The sequence below is a fragment of the Pan paniscus genome, chromosome 12, assembly GCF_029289425.2.
Source record: "Pan paniscus chromosome 12, NHGRI_mPanPan1-v2.0_pri, whole genome shotgun sequence".
NCBI lineage: Eukaryota > Metazoa > Chordata > Mammalia > Primates > Hominidae > Pan > Pan paniscus.
In genome coordinates this window covers 61,337,044-61,350,916 of record NC_073261.2, presented here as the reverse complement: position 1 = coordinate 61,350,916, position 13,873 = coordinate 61,337,044, and the positions used below count along the sequence as shown (strand labels likewise).

At 45.9% G+C, this 13,873-nt stretch overlaps 1 protein-coding gene and 1 long non-coding RNA gene across 5 annotated transcripts in view; one reads left to right on the top strand and one right to left on the bottom strand.

The window, feature by feature from the left end:
• The window catches only part of LOC129397160 (uncharacterized), a 66,351-nt gene extending 59,746 nt beyond the window's left edge, over positions 1 to 6,605 (bottom strand). For 2 of the 3 annotated variants that reach the window (XR_010109267.1, XR_008624348.2), the window contains exons 1-2: positions 6,313 to 6,605; positions 1,670 to 1,728 (exon numbers count right to left, since the gene is read on the bottom strand). This is a non-coding gene — a long non-coding RNA (uncharacterized LOC129397160). The remainder of the gene's footprint in view (positions 1 to 1,669; positions 1,729 to 6,312) is intronic. The other variant, XR_008624347.2, reaches the window with a different exon arrangement.
• Positions 6,606 to 6,749: 144 nt separating this feature from the next.
• Positions 6,750 to 13,873, top strand: part of CEP68 (centrosomal protein 68) — a 30,697-nt gene continuing 23,573 nt past the window's right edge. Inside the window, exon 1 of one of the 2 annotated variants that reach the window (XM_003830903.5) lies at positions 6,750 to 6,926. The gene's annotated coding sequence lies outside the window, so the exon portion shown is untranslated. The remainder of the gene's footprint in view (positions 6,927 to 13,873) is intronic. The other variant, XM_034953275.3, reaches the window with a different exon arrangement.

The window sequence follows — 13,873 nt, the reverse complement described above, 5'->3', positions numbered from 1 at the left end:
TTAGCAACTGAAAAACAACTCATAACTTTTGTTACGTAAAAGTTGAACCAAACTGGTCTGGTGCAGCTACATAATATCCCATATTCTGGAGATGATTACTTCCTAATGGTGTTCATCTTATACCAGTATCTACTGTATTTCCTGTAAGCAGGAAGTTAGGTTAAATATTTTTGGAAAGAATTCTACTTAGGAGGCACATGTCTGGTAGTCCCATTATTGGTGATGTTTGATCACTTGGTTATGGTGGTAACTGCTTGATCTTTCCATTATAAATGCATAATTTCCCTTTTGTAATTAGTAAATAATCAGTGGGGCAATACTTGGGAGTCTGTGTGAATACCTTGTTCCCAGAAACTTTTTTCCCAATCGTTTTAGCATTCATTAGTAATCCTTACCTTGGTTAATTGGTTAATTATTACATTTGAGTTTCCAAAAGGGTAAATGTCTAATCTAACATTCCTCTTACAGTTATCACTCTGTAAAGATGAGCTTTTCTTTTTCTCTGTTTTCTTATGTTTTGTTTGAGATTGACTATGGACCATGATTTTCAAAAAATTATTATATTATAATCAATTATAATTATAGATTACAAATATTTATTTTACATTAACATTTAATACATTTATTATATATTTATATATGTTAAACATATTTATTATATAGTACTATATATTAATATACTTGTTAATATATTTAATATATAAACATATTTTAAATATAATCATATATTAAGCATATATACTTAACTATATACCTAATTATGTTGAAGTTAATTATACATTTAAGTATATAATTATCTCAAATATACTTACATACAAGTATACTTAAAATGTAATTAAATCGTAATTAACATTATTTTTTATTTGCAGATTGTCCCAAATTTGGCCAATGAAAAAGTCCTTCAAGGCCAGGTGTGGTAGCTCATGCCTGTAATCCCAGCATTTTGGGAGGCTGAGGCAGATGGATCACCAGAGGTCAAGAGTTTGAGACCAGCCTGGCCAACATGGTGAAACCCTGTCTCTACTGGAAAAAAAAAAAAAAAAAAATTAGCCGGGTGTGGTGGCAAGTACCTATAACTCAGCAGGCTGAGGCAGGAGAATCACTTGAACCTGGGAGGCAGAGGTTGCAGTCAGCTGAGATCATGCCACTGCACTCCAGCCTGGGAGAAAGAGCAAGACTCTGTTTCAAAAAGAAAAAAAAGAAAAGAAAAAAAAAGTCCTTCAAGTTGACTTCTATATCTTTTTTAAAAAAAAAACAGCTTTATTGAGATCTAATTTCCCTACCATACAGTTCACCCATTTACAGTACACAGTTCTATGGTTTTAGTTTATTCACAGAGTTGTGCAAGCATCATCACAGTCAATTTTAGAACAATCAAATTTAGTTCATTACCCCTAAAAGAAACTGTTACCCATTAGTGGTCACTTCCTATTCCCCTCAACTCTTGCAGCCCTAGGTAACTGCTAATCCACCATCTCCATAGAATTGCCTATTCTGGATGTGTCATACGAATGGAATCATCTATGTGGTCTTCTGTGACTGGCTTCTTTCACTTGGCATGTTTTCATGGTTCACCCACATTGTATAAAAATGTCCGTCTACATTCTGTAGCATTGATTTTACTGCCATTTTAACATTCCATATTATGGATATACTGTATTTTACTTACCCATTCATCAGTTGATGGGTATTTGGGTTGTTTCCACTTTTTGGCTCTTGTGAATAATGCTGCAATAACCAATCATGTACAAGTTTTTGTATGAACATACGTTTTAATTTATCTTGCATACATATATAGGAATGGAACTACTGGGTCATATGGTAACTTTATGCTTAATCTTTTGAGAAACTTCCAGACTGCTTTCCAAAGGGGCTGTATTATTTGACATACTTTTTCTTTTTCCTTTCTTTTGAGACAAGGTCTCACCCTGTTGCTCAAGCTGGAGTGCAGTGGCACGATCACAGCTCACTGCAACCTTGACCTGCTGGGCCCTAGCGATCCTACCATGTTAGCCTCCCAAAGAGTTGGAATTACAGGTGTGAGCCACTGTGCCCAGCCTCCATTTGACATTCTTACCAGCCATGTATGAGAGTTCCAGTTTCTCCACATCTTCATCAACACGTTACCTTTTTTATTATAGCCATCCTAGTGGCTATAATTGTGGTTTTGATTTGCATTTCACTGAGGCTAATGATACTGAGTCAGTTTTTCTCAAGGTACCTTTGGTCCCAAAAATTCATGTTTTATTTTATATCCAGAAAACTATCTTCAGTTATAGCTTTGTTTCATTGTTATGTTTCTTTTCTTTGGAGACTTCAATGATGCATATGTTAACTTCTGTCTATCTTCTATATCTCTCACTTTTTTTCTAATATTTTTCCTTCTTTTCCAAATTTGTTTTGGGTTCTCTTGGCTGTTTTAAATTTATTTTCAATGTTCCTTCTTGACTTTTAAGGCTAACCTATTTTCCCGTGGACACAATGTAATTTAGTTTCCATATCTCAAGATTATTTTGGCTTTTTCTTCTACTTCTTTCCTGAATTTCATCAGTTCTCATTTTATAGTTTTCTGCTTTGTGTCCATTTCTATTTTGAATTTTTTAATGTCTGATTTTTGGTATTCTTTATAGCTGCAGCTGCTTACTAAATGATATTTAATTCATATGAAGAGTACTGTTAGTTTTCCTCTGCTTTTTGGCTGTTGGACGGAATTGTGGTTGGTGGGAAGAATTTTCATTAGTTAAAACGGTTTTTAATTTTTTTCTTGTAGTTACTTTATATGGATGTTGGTTGCTGTTCTGTTTAGTTCAAAATACCTCGGATCTGACCAGGTGTGGTGGCTCACACCTGTAATCCCAGCAATTTGGGAGACCAAGGCAGGTGGATCAACTGAGGTCAGGAGTTCAAGAACAGCCTTACCAACATGATGAAACCATCTCTTCTAAAAATACAAAAATTAGCCAGGCGTGGTGGTGGGTGACTCTAATCCCAGGTACTTGGGAGGCTGAAGCAGGAGAATCCCTTGAACCTGGGAGGTGGAGGTTGCAGTGGGCCAAGATCGCGCTACTGCACTCCAGCCCCAGCTGGGTGACAGAGTGAGACACTGTCTCAAAAACAAAACAAAAACAAAAACAAAACCAAAACAACCTGTCAATATCACTGGGGAAAGAGTTTGTCAAACTCCAAGGCAATTTTCAGTGAGAATGACACTAAGTTTCAGACTTCAGGGCAATAGGAATGATGTCAGACTTCAATTACATTCCCCATGAAGAACCAGACAGCTAGAGTGTCGCTATGTACTTTTAAAAGATGACTGAGGATGGAGACAAGTGAGTTGGCAGACAGTGGCAACCTCTGGAAGACGGAATCTTCTCTGCTGGTTCCCAGGCTGCTGCTCTGAAAGTCCCAAAACACGCACCTGGCCTCTCCTGCATTCCCACTGGCTGCGCCTTGCTCCTGCCCAGAATGAAATCTGGCTCCTGGCCACCAAGCAAGAAGCCACCAGCTGACCAAAAATTTTAATTAAAAAAAAAAAATTAGTTCAAGTGCCCACTGGGAGACAAAACTCTGAACCAATGACCAATAGTTTCTTCCACAGCAGAATATCATTGCTGGTAACAATGGGTGTGATATTTCTCAAATCATACCTAATGATTCTTCTCAAAATTTATACTTTGCTTTTCCTCAAACTAGCTGGTTTAGATATTTTAGTACAATGCTTTAACCAGAACCTACAACAATGGTTCCTATTAACTGAGAACTGAAATTGATGTGGTCTCCTCATGCCACAGGTCACATGTTGTTTGGTGACTGATTTTGACTCTCAGGAGGAAGTGGGGTTGCTGTTACACCACGGAGGCAAGAGGAGCAGTAATAGAACACAGGAGATCTCCTGAGGCACCTCATCACTCTCATGCCAGGGCACAAGTTGATGGCAATGTACTGTACCACCTACAGACAAACTACAGACAACCTACCTACAGGCAACCTCCTCAAGAACAAAAGCTTGCTTAACCCAACCAGGCAAAGAATCCTGGCCAGCTGAGGGGTTGCGTGAAGGAAAGAGGGACCTGGAATGGTTAGCGGAGAAGGAAAATTGTAAATGACAATAAAGCTTCATTACCAGTTACAAAAATGAAGATCGTAACCTCTAACAGTATTTCCCTTCTTGCTGTATTATATATAAATGGAGTTTTTAGCTATTGTCCTTTTCTTTCATTTCCTTTCTTTTCACAATTGTATCTAAAGTCTATCAGTGATGCTTAACTTTACAATTTAGTCTACACATTACAACGATGGGATGGGATGATGATGAAACTGAAAGGAAGAATGGAACATCACCTACAGAAGTTGGACTTGGGCCAAATACAGTAAATGAGGAGATTTTGAGATGCCCTGCTTTGGGGAAGGGATAAGTAAATTTTGTTATAGGAGAGATGCTCGCATTTTGTTGGATGGCAGCATTTTCATTTACCTTTGAAAGCACTTCTGTGAATGTTGGGCAGCCTAAGAGACGGACTATAGTGAAGCAACTTTTGGCAACCCAGCGTCTCATTCTTCTTATTTGAGGGGAGGCCCCCACACACTGAGTCTTGGTATGAGGCTAGGCCTCCCAGACTAGAAGCCACAGTAGAAATCAGAACTCTCTTTGCCTATTGGCAATTAGAACACAGACACATAACCTAGACTAGGCCAAGTAAATGGTCCTTCCCAAAACTTGAATCTTAAGTGAGAAGAGTTGAAAAATAATTCATGTCACCACCAAAGGAGCTGGTACGCACCCTAATCAGAGTACCAAAGCAGGATGGCTTAGCTGGTTCCTAACATTTCCAGGCCTGGTTCTCCAGCATTGCTGGTGCAAGGAGTATAACTACAGACAGCTCTGGGCCTACTTTTCCCACGCTCAGAAACACCAAAAGAAAGAGCCTCTTTCTCCCAGCCTCATTCTCTAAAATCCCCGACAAGGGCTCAGATCATCTCAGGTTTGGTCATGTGCGCATCCCTGGGGAAATCTGAAAACAAGAGGAGGGAGACTATAGCTGGCCAGGCCTGGGTTCCACACCTCCCCTTCTCCACACCCATCCTGCCTTGGGAGACCAGAGAAGTGTGGTGCTAAAGAACCATCTGACCCAGCGGACTGCAGACAATTCCCCAAAGGAAAGTTTTCCCGTCAGGCAAAAACAAAAGCTGCTCACAACACAAAATTACAGAACATCAGAACCAAAAGGAACCTTGAGACTCCTTCATCCTATCCCCTCTCTTTATAGATGAGGAAACCATACAGGATATGTACGCCTGTTTGGACTTTGTACAGTTCTCTGTCCAGCAGGGGTGACTTGGCTGTGGGATTAGGTGACTCCACTGGAGGTCTTCTGTGTATAGAAAAGATCAAGGGTCACAAACACAAATGCCTTCAGGTAGGCAGCAAATGTGTGAAGGCTGGCTGTTACTTAATGGACCAGTGGTGTTGGTGGGATTCAAATTCTTATTAAAAAACAAAAGCAAACAAACAAAGAAAAGCTATGCGATGCCCAAATAAAACCATCTGTGGGCTAGCTGCTGCTGTTGTCAAAAGTTTGTGGCCCCTGGGTTAGACAAAACCTCTGAGCTGTCCTGACAGGTCTGGGAAAACCAAACAAGTCCTTGTCTCCTAAACTACCTGGGACTCAAGAGCTCTGTAGGAAAAAATTTGTACCCTGCACCCAGCTGGGGTTGACATTTACAGACGCCTGTTTTATGAACTGGGGAGATATTCAGTTGAAGCCAGATTGCTGAAAGTGCTGCTGAGAGAAAATCATCAGAAGGGAGGGCCCCTTCCCCACGCCACCCTGGTGGTAGTTCCTCTATGCCTCCGGATTCTAATAAGCAGTAAAAGCTAAAGGGCAGTGTCATTAAGCTCCTAGGGGATGGGATGCAGTGGCTCACACCTGTAATTCCAGCACTTTGGGAGGCCGAGGCGGGAGGATCGTCTGAGTCCAGGAGTTCAAGCCCAGCCTGGGCAACACAGCAAGACCCCATCTTTGCAAAATAGATAGATAGATAGAGATGTATGAAAGTTACTAGGTCCCATGCTGGCAGGGGAGAGAGTGAGCATCCTGGCCTCCCAGAAGCTGCCTCCGACTTCCCTCCGACTCCATCACCGATTTCCCATCAGAGCAGGCTGCTCAGAGTCGCTAAGCAGCTACCAGTTCATTTTCCACACCCTTCCCATTCTCCACGAGCCAGAGCTCCACCTCCCCCCAGAAGCTGTCTTCAACCACCCGGCCTGGGGAGCTCCCCTCAGCACTGGCTCCCCGCCCCTCCTCGCAGCACCTGTTCGGGCCTCGGTCGCGCCGCCGGGTCTTGCAGACGCGAATGTAAACAGAAACACAGTGAAAGGCGTTCGGAGAGCCTCGTGACTGCGGCGCGGCGGCAAGCCGGGAACATCAGTGCGTCCAGAGCAAAATGAACGAATGTACGCATGACTCCTGGAGCGATCTTCACGCGGGAAAGCGCGCCCCCCGGCACCCACCCCTAAGCGCCCCAAAATGACCCGCCTTTACACAACCCAGCTCGCAGGCGAAGCTGAGGTCGGAGCTCCAAAAGCGAGGGAGGACAGCCGCTGAAGAAGTCCCGGCTTCCCATAGGCCAGGACGAAGTAGGGGGCGGGCTCATCTTGCAGAAACGTCCACGTATTGGTGGAGCCGCGGACTTAGGGCTGCGATTCGCTGCGCGAAATTGCCGAAAGCCCTCCCGCGGAGGGAGAAGGGGCGGGAAGAAGGGCGTGGTCAGCGCGGCCGAAGGGCGTGGTTGGCGCTCGGTCCTGCCCTGCGCGTTTTGGGCTCCGGTTGGAGGGCCGCAGTTGCAGTCAGGGTTCGCAAGCTCGGGGCCAGCGCATGGGGCTGCTGAGACCGCTCCGGACGTGCGAAGCGTTCGCGGTGCGGTAGGTAGGCAGTGTCCCGCGTGCGGGTGCTGGTGTCGGGGGTGCCCGCGGCGCTGGGGGCGGTGGCCCGGGCTAGATCCGCGCGCGCGGCCCGGCCCCCTCCCCCGCGTCTCTTCGGTGCCTGCGGAGCCCTTGCGGTGCGGGCCGTCTGGCCTCGCGTCCCCGCCGGCAAGGGCACAAAGGCTCCCTGGGGGGCGGGGGCGCCTCGTGCCTTCGCCTCCATCTTGCGAGCGGAACGGCGTGTGCTGTGGCGGCCGAGGGGTCGGGGCCGAGGCGGGCGGCTGGGCTTGGGAATGCCCGGGCGCGGCGAGGGAGCGCGCGAGTCCGCGCATCTGGCGGCCGAGCAGCTGCGCCGCTGGTCGGCCTGGGCCCCGGGGGAGGTCACTTTCCCTCAGGCCTCTCCCGGGCGTGGGCTGTTTACCCAGCTCCCCAGTCGGGGCTAATGCAGCTCGGGCCTTTTCCCCTGGAAAGATGGAGACCAGTGATGTCTTCTTATCGCCGTGGATGCAGCAGCGCCCAGATGCGGAGAGAAAAAATCAAGATGTCTCATTTTTTTTGCCTCGGAGGGCTCCCCTTTCTAACTGTCATCACTAGAACAGTTCTCAGCAGCCTGGGGACGAATGTCCAAAACCTGTTCCAGGCCCTTGATGATTAGTAGGTTGGGTTTAGTGTATTGTTTGTAACAAAAATGAGCGGAAACCTGCCAGGGCAGATTGGACCTCACTGGGAATTCATCAGGACCACGAAGGGAGGTAGCGTTTGTAAATAATCTGGTAACAGTTCTCAGATCTAGGGTATGAAGAGTGTTGTGTTAAAGTGTGTAACAAAGGTTGTTGGGTCAGTTTGCCTTGGGTTTAGTTGAAAGATCTAGAAGTCACCACTTTTTACTTTGTTCCCTCCATTCCCCTTTCCCACCCTCTGTTGAGTCAATTCTGGCCCACTTAGAAAACAACAACAACAAAAAACCCAAGGAATTCAGTTTAACCTCTTTTGCGCAAAGCTTTTTAAAGCACTTCCCCACCCTGCGACTGATAACTCCTCCCTTTTTTGGGCTACCTTCTGCAGCCTCTGTTTTTACTCATCACACTGTATTGTGGTTTCCCCAGCCCCTAGCACAATGCTTGGAACATAAAAGGCACTCAGTGATGGAAGGAAGCCAAAAGGAAACAAAATCAGCGTGGTAGTCTAAAGGTGACACAACAGAAACATTTATTTAACTTCTTGAGCGAGTTATTCTTACAGGTTAGGAAGGCAGCTAAGCTCAGGCTCTCTAAGTCAAACAGGCTTTAGCTCTGCCATGTTACTAACTCTGATTTTTTTTTTTTAATGGTGATGGGGGTCTTGCCATGTTGTCCAGGCTGGTCTTGAACTCCTGGGCTCAAGCAATCCTCCTGCCTCTGCCTCCCAGAGTGCTGGGATTACAGGCGTGTCATTAAGTTATTTAACTTCTCTGTGCCTTGGTTTCCTCATCCTTAAAAATGGGAATAATAGTAATACCTGTGTGGTGAGTTATTAGGATTAAATAAGATATTGATGTATAGTGCCTAATATAGTTCCTGGCACAAAGAAAATGATCAGTAGCTGTTAGCTGTTAGCAGTCGTTAGGAGAAAAATAAATGGATACTTGAATACACTCACCAATATGAAATATCTGTATAGTACTTGACCCTTCAGGATCTCTCTGTTTTTTGGTCCTTATCCGATCCCTTTTTTTGAGACAGGGTCTCACTCCATCACCCAGGCTGGAGTACAGTGGCATGATCTCAACTCACTGTGGCCTCAACCTCCTGGGGTCCAGTCCCTCTCACCTCAGCCTCCCAAGTAGCTGGGATCACAGGTGCACATCACCAGGCCCAGCTAATTTTCTATTTTGTTGTAGAGATGATGTCTCTCTATATTGCCCAGGCTGGTCTTGAACTCCTGGGCTCAAGCGATTACAGGCATGAGCCACGGTGCCTGACACCTTATCCGATGGCTGATTTTTTTCCTTTTTTTTTTTTTTTTTTTTTTTTTTTTTTGAGAGGGAGTTTCACTCTTGTTGGCCAGGCTGGAGTGCAATGGCACAATCTCAGCTCACTGCAACCTCTTCCTCCCGGGTTCAAGCAATTCTCCTACCTCAGCCTTCCGAGTAGCTAGGATTACAGGCACCCACCACCGTGTTCCGCTAATTTTTGTATTTTTGGTAGAGACGGGGTTTCGCCATGTTGTCCAGCCTGGTCTTGAACTCCTGACCTCAGGTGATCCGCCCACTTCAGCCTCCCAAAGTGCTGGGATTACAGGCGTGAGCCACCATGCCCAGCCTGATGTCTGATTTTTAAACATCCCTTTAGCCTTTCCTGATTCTCTTTCCACAGTGAAAGTATTCCGTAGAAGATTATCTGTTTATGTGTCTGGAGTCTCACCACCAACTAAAAATTGATTTGGTGCCAAATAGCAATTTGGCCAAGAGTTACAGTAGTACTTGATACATTCTTAACGGGGTCTGTTATCTGAAATGGTCATGTAAAATCAGAGGAGCTAAATAGATGGGGGCCTCATGTGGCTGACAAAAAATCTTTACCTGGTTGATCCATCCAGAAAGAAGCAGAGCTTATGGAGGTGGACTCTCCTTATAACTTAAATCTGTTCTCATGAAGAAACTGTCTCCTATCTTTAATGTTGTTCACCAACATTGTGAAAAGCCCAAGAAATGTTCCTGTTAGCTTTAGACCTGTCTGCCAGCTAGAAGTGTCAGATACAACTCCTGGGGGACACTGCGTCACTTCCAGGTTTTCCTGCACCACTTTCTGGTTACAGGAAACAGGTTAAGTTGCACATTTCCTTGTAGCTGTAAGCTCCCTTGGCATATTGGTTTCTCTTAAATTATTTCCAGTTTCCAAAACAAATACCTTTCCCCTCCTCACTTGTAACTGGCACAGGAGAAATTCAGGTCTGTGATTCTGTTTTTAACATAGCCATCATGAATCTCAAATTCTTTCTAGGGAATACTATTATTTCTGGGGACTCCCTTTCAGCTGTGGTATTCTATAATTAGCCATTAAAAACCTGCCACAAGGTGTAAGCCTTTTCTAATGTCCTGTTGCAAAGGCCTTGAAGACAAGGGCCATAAATTTTCTTCTTGTGTGTGGCTGGCATATAGGCACCCAAGGAATGGTTGTAAAGCTATTTTAGTTGTTCCTTCTCAGGGTGCTGAAACAGCCTTAGTTACCAACCCAGTGCTTCTGAAACATTTTTCTTACCAAGTCATCTGGAGATATTGCTAAAATGCAGGTTCTCATTCCAAGGTTCTGGGGCAGGACCTGAGAATCTGCATTCCCAACGAGCTCTGAGGTGATGCAGATGCTGCTGGTGCTGGATCACACTTTGATAGTGAAGTGCTAACCCCTAGTATCTACATTTGCTTTTTAGAAGTATTGGGTAAATGGGTTTTATTTTCTTATGGTATTGGAATAAAATCTTGGGTTTAGGAGCTTTTTTCTATTTTTTGTTTTAACAATTTCTCTATCTTGTTAAAAAAAAAACTATTTGAGGAATTGTTCCAACATACTTTGATGTAACAAGATTTTTAATAACAGCAATTGAGGCACATGGAGTGAAAAAAAAATAGGAGAAAGTCAAGGAAGAAATTAGCACAAAAAGGCAAGTACCTCTCTGTCCTATGCCTTTTACTCAGGTGAGATTGCGTATTTGGCCCTGAGCTTTGTAGCAGCCAAAGCAAAGAGGGAAATTTTTTTTTATCAGTTTTGCCAGTATTTATAAAGTGAAAATGTCTGCTGAATGGAGACAGCTGTTTCTGTTATTGAGGCCAGAGAATTCTCCCATGGCTTCTCCAAAGAGAATGCTACGGTACAGTGAGTGGCAATCTTAATAGTATCTCTTGAGAGCGGTAAGATTCTTCTCAGTCTTCATACGTGCAGCCTGATGACCTCACAAAAAAGTGTCAGGGCCGGGCACAGTGGCCCATACCTGTAATCCCAGCATTTTGGGAGGCCAAGGAGGGAGGATTGCTTGAGTTCAGGAGTTTGAGACCAGCCCGGGCAACATAGCGAGGCCTCGTCTCTTAAAAAAAATAAATGAATAAAAATAAAAACTGTCAGTATAGTAAAAGCAGTGGTCTGTGGAAATGCACCCATGTGGTCCAGGTATAGCCTCTTCTGACAGTGATTTTTGTTATAAGGAAGGTGTTTTTCTGCTTTGCTCTTTAGTGAGAAAAAAGGTGCTGTTGATTGACATATTCAGCCCTCAGCATCCTTGTACGTTGAGCTTTGTTACACATGGACACTCTGCTGACTGTTGAGGAGGCCAGAGAGCTTGGGGTTGAGGGGAGGAGTAGCTGGGACTCAGTCAAGCTCCTTGTAGATGTGACTTACATCTCTTTAAAGGCTATCTAGGTTGGGCGCAGTGGCTCACGCCTGTAATCCCAGCACTTTGGGAGGCTGAGGCAGGAGGATCACATAAGGTCAGGAGTTTGAGACCAGCCTGGCCAACATGGTGAAACCCTGTCTCTACTAAAAATACTAAAATTAGCCAGGTGTGGTGGTGGGTGCCTGTAATCCCAACTACTCAGGAGACTGAGGCAGGAGAATTGCTTGAACCTGGGAGGTGGAGGTTGCAGTGAGATAGCACCACTGCACTCCAGCCTGGGCAACACAGCAAGACTCCATCTCAAATTAAAAAAAAGAAAAAAAAGGGCTACCTAAAGACCTTGCCTTGTAAATGAGAACATTGGCCTTGCTGGGAGGCTGTCTGGTAGCCCTGGTCAGTCAGCCAACAGATAAGTGAGTGAGAAGGCGAGGGAACAGACAGCCAAGCAGCCTAGCCCACAGCCCTCCCTACCGCGTCGATGTACAGGGACCCACTGGCTCCTCCTAGGGCCCTGGGAGATTCCTTCTGTTCTTTTGACTCTAAGCAAAACTTCCAGAAGCAGCCCTGGGGAGAAAAGAAGGGGCTCCCGGTGCCCAAGGATCCTGGGGATGGCCTCGGCCCATGGCCAAGCCACAGCAGACACAGTCTACCCTCCGTAGCTTTGAGTCTTTTCTTCATTTTCACTTTACTTTGATTTTACCTGCAGAGAAGGGGGACAAAGTGCTCAGAGTGACCTATCCCACAGTGAAAGACAGGGCTGGTGTGGGGGACTGTGGGGCTCCAGGGGGACTTCCCAGCCGGGCGGGAGCAGGTGGAGCAGCAGTTGCTCTTTGCTGCTGGCCTCCCAGTCTCAGGCCTCCAGCCACAGTTTTCCTGGCACCCACGCCACCCTGAAGCAGGCCTCAGTCACCTTTTGTGACTGGCCCCTTTGTTGGCTTCCCCTACGTGTCTTTACCTCCTTTCATGTGACCTCCCATGCCTGCTTGGCCTCTGCCTTTAAGCTCCTTTATTCCATAAATCTAGTTCCCCCAGAGTTCTTCCAGCAAGCTCTGCTGGGTCCTGCCTTCTGTTTCCTTGTGCACAGTTTCATGTTATTGGAGAAAGAGCAGCATGGAAAGCCTCTTTGGTTCTCTGGGCAGGTTCTGCCACTGTGTGTTCATGGCAATTATCACTTATTCCTGTGGCCTCCTGTGAAAACAAGTTTGGAGGTTTTGGCCCTGAATTCATAGGGCTTGCTCAGTCTAGCAACACCTGGCCTCTGTGGCTGGCACAGGTGACTGTGCGCTCAGGTAAGAGACGAGCCCTTGCCAGAACAGAGCTCCCTGGGCAAAGTTGGTATAAATGAGATTGTTTCAAAGGGAGCTCACGACTTAGAGTCCTGGCCAGGTGCGGTGACTCCCGCCTGTAAGTCCAACACTTTGGGAGGCCGAGGCAGGCAGGTCACTTGAGGCCGGGAGTTCGAGGGCAGCCTGGCCAACATGGTTAAACCCCGTATCTACTAAAAATAGAAAAATTAGCGGGGATGGTGGCACGCGCCTGGAGTCCGAGCTGCTTTGGAGGCTAAGCCAGGAGAATTGCTTGAACCCGGGAGGCAGAGGTTGCAATGAGCCAAGATCTCGCTGCTGTACTCCAACCTGGGCGACAGAGTGAGACTCCATCTCAAAAAAAAAAAAAAAAAAAAAGAGGCGGGGCGTGATGGCTTATATCTGTAAACCCAGCACTCTGGGAGGCCTAGGCGGGTGGATTGCCTAAGCTCAGGAGTTCGAGACCAGCCCTGGCAACATATTGAAACCCTGTCCCTACTAAAAATACAAAAAATGAGCCACGCATGGTGGTGCATGCCTGTAATCCCAGCCATTTGGGAGGCTGAGGCACAAGAATCCCTTGAACCCGGGAGGCAGAGGTTGTAGTGAGCCAAGATCGTGCCACTGCACTCCAGCCTGGGCGACAGAGCGAGACTCTATCTAAAAAAAAAAATAGTCCTACGGGAGGTCCTTTTTTGTTGAAAGGAGGATTGCTCTCTAGTTGGTCATTGATCTGTTTGAGGGGTTTAGTCAAGAGCAAGAGCAGAGCCTCACCCCTCCCACAGTTCCCAGTCCTCCTCTCTCCATCTTGGACAGAAGTGAGTGGGAGGAAGCCCGGCAGCTGTGACAGGAGTGTCCTAGGGTGATGCAGCATATACGAAGAAGGGTCAGATGTCCAGGCTTAGAGTTTGTGTTACCACATGCATGATTTGTGGGCGTATTTTTACTGTAGGGCAAGAGTAAGCCAAGCCTACATCACTCCTAATTATATCTGGTGGATCATACAGCCTCTTCAGGTTCTGGAAACTAACAGAATTTTAATAGCAAAGTCCAGATGGTCCCTAGAATATCCTGAAGCTTATGTGGCTTGTCTCTTGGTTTGACAAAGGACAAGGCAGTTCTGGTGTGTACAGACCTTTCTCAGAGGGTAAGGTTGAGTTCACTGTCTGTGCTCTGATGTCTCCTGTCATTCAGTCCAACCTCCTGGCACTTCCTTCATTTGGGAGGAGACGGGGGCCTGTGCCCCATCATGGAGCTGCTAGCCTCCAGGAACACTGTAAAA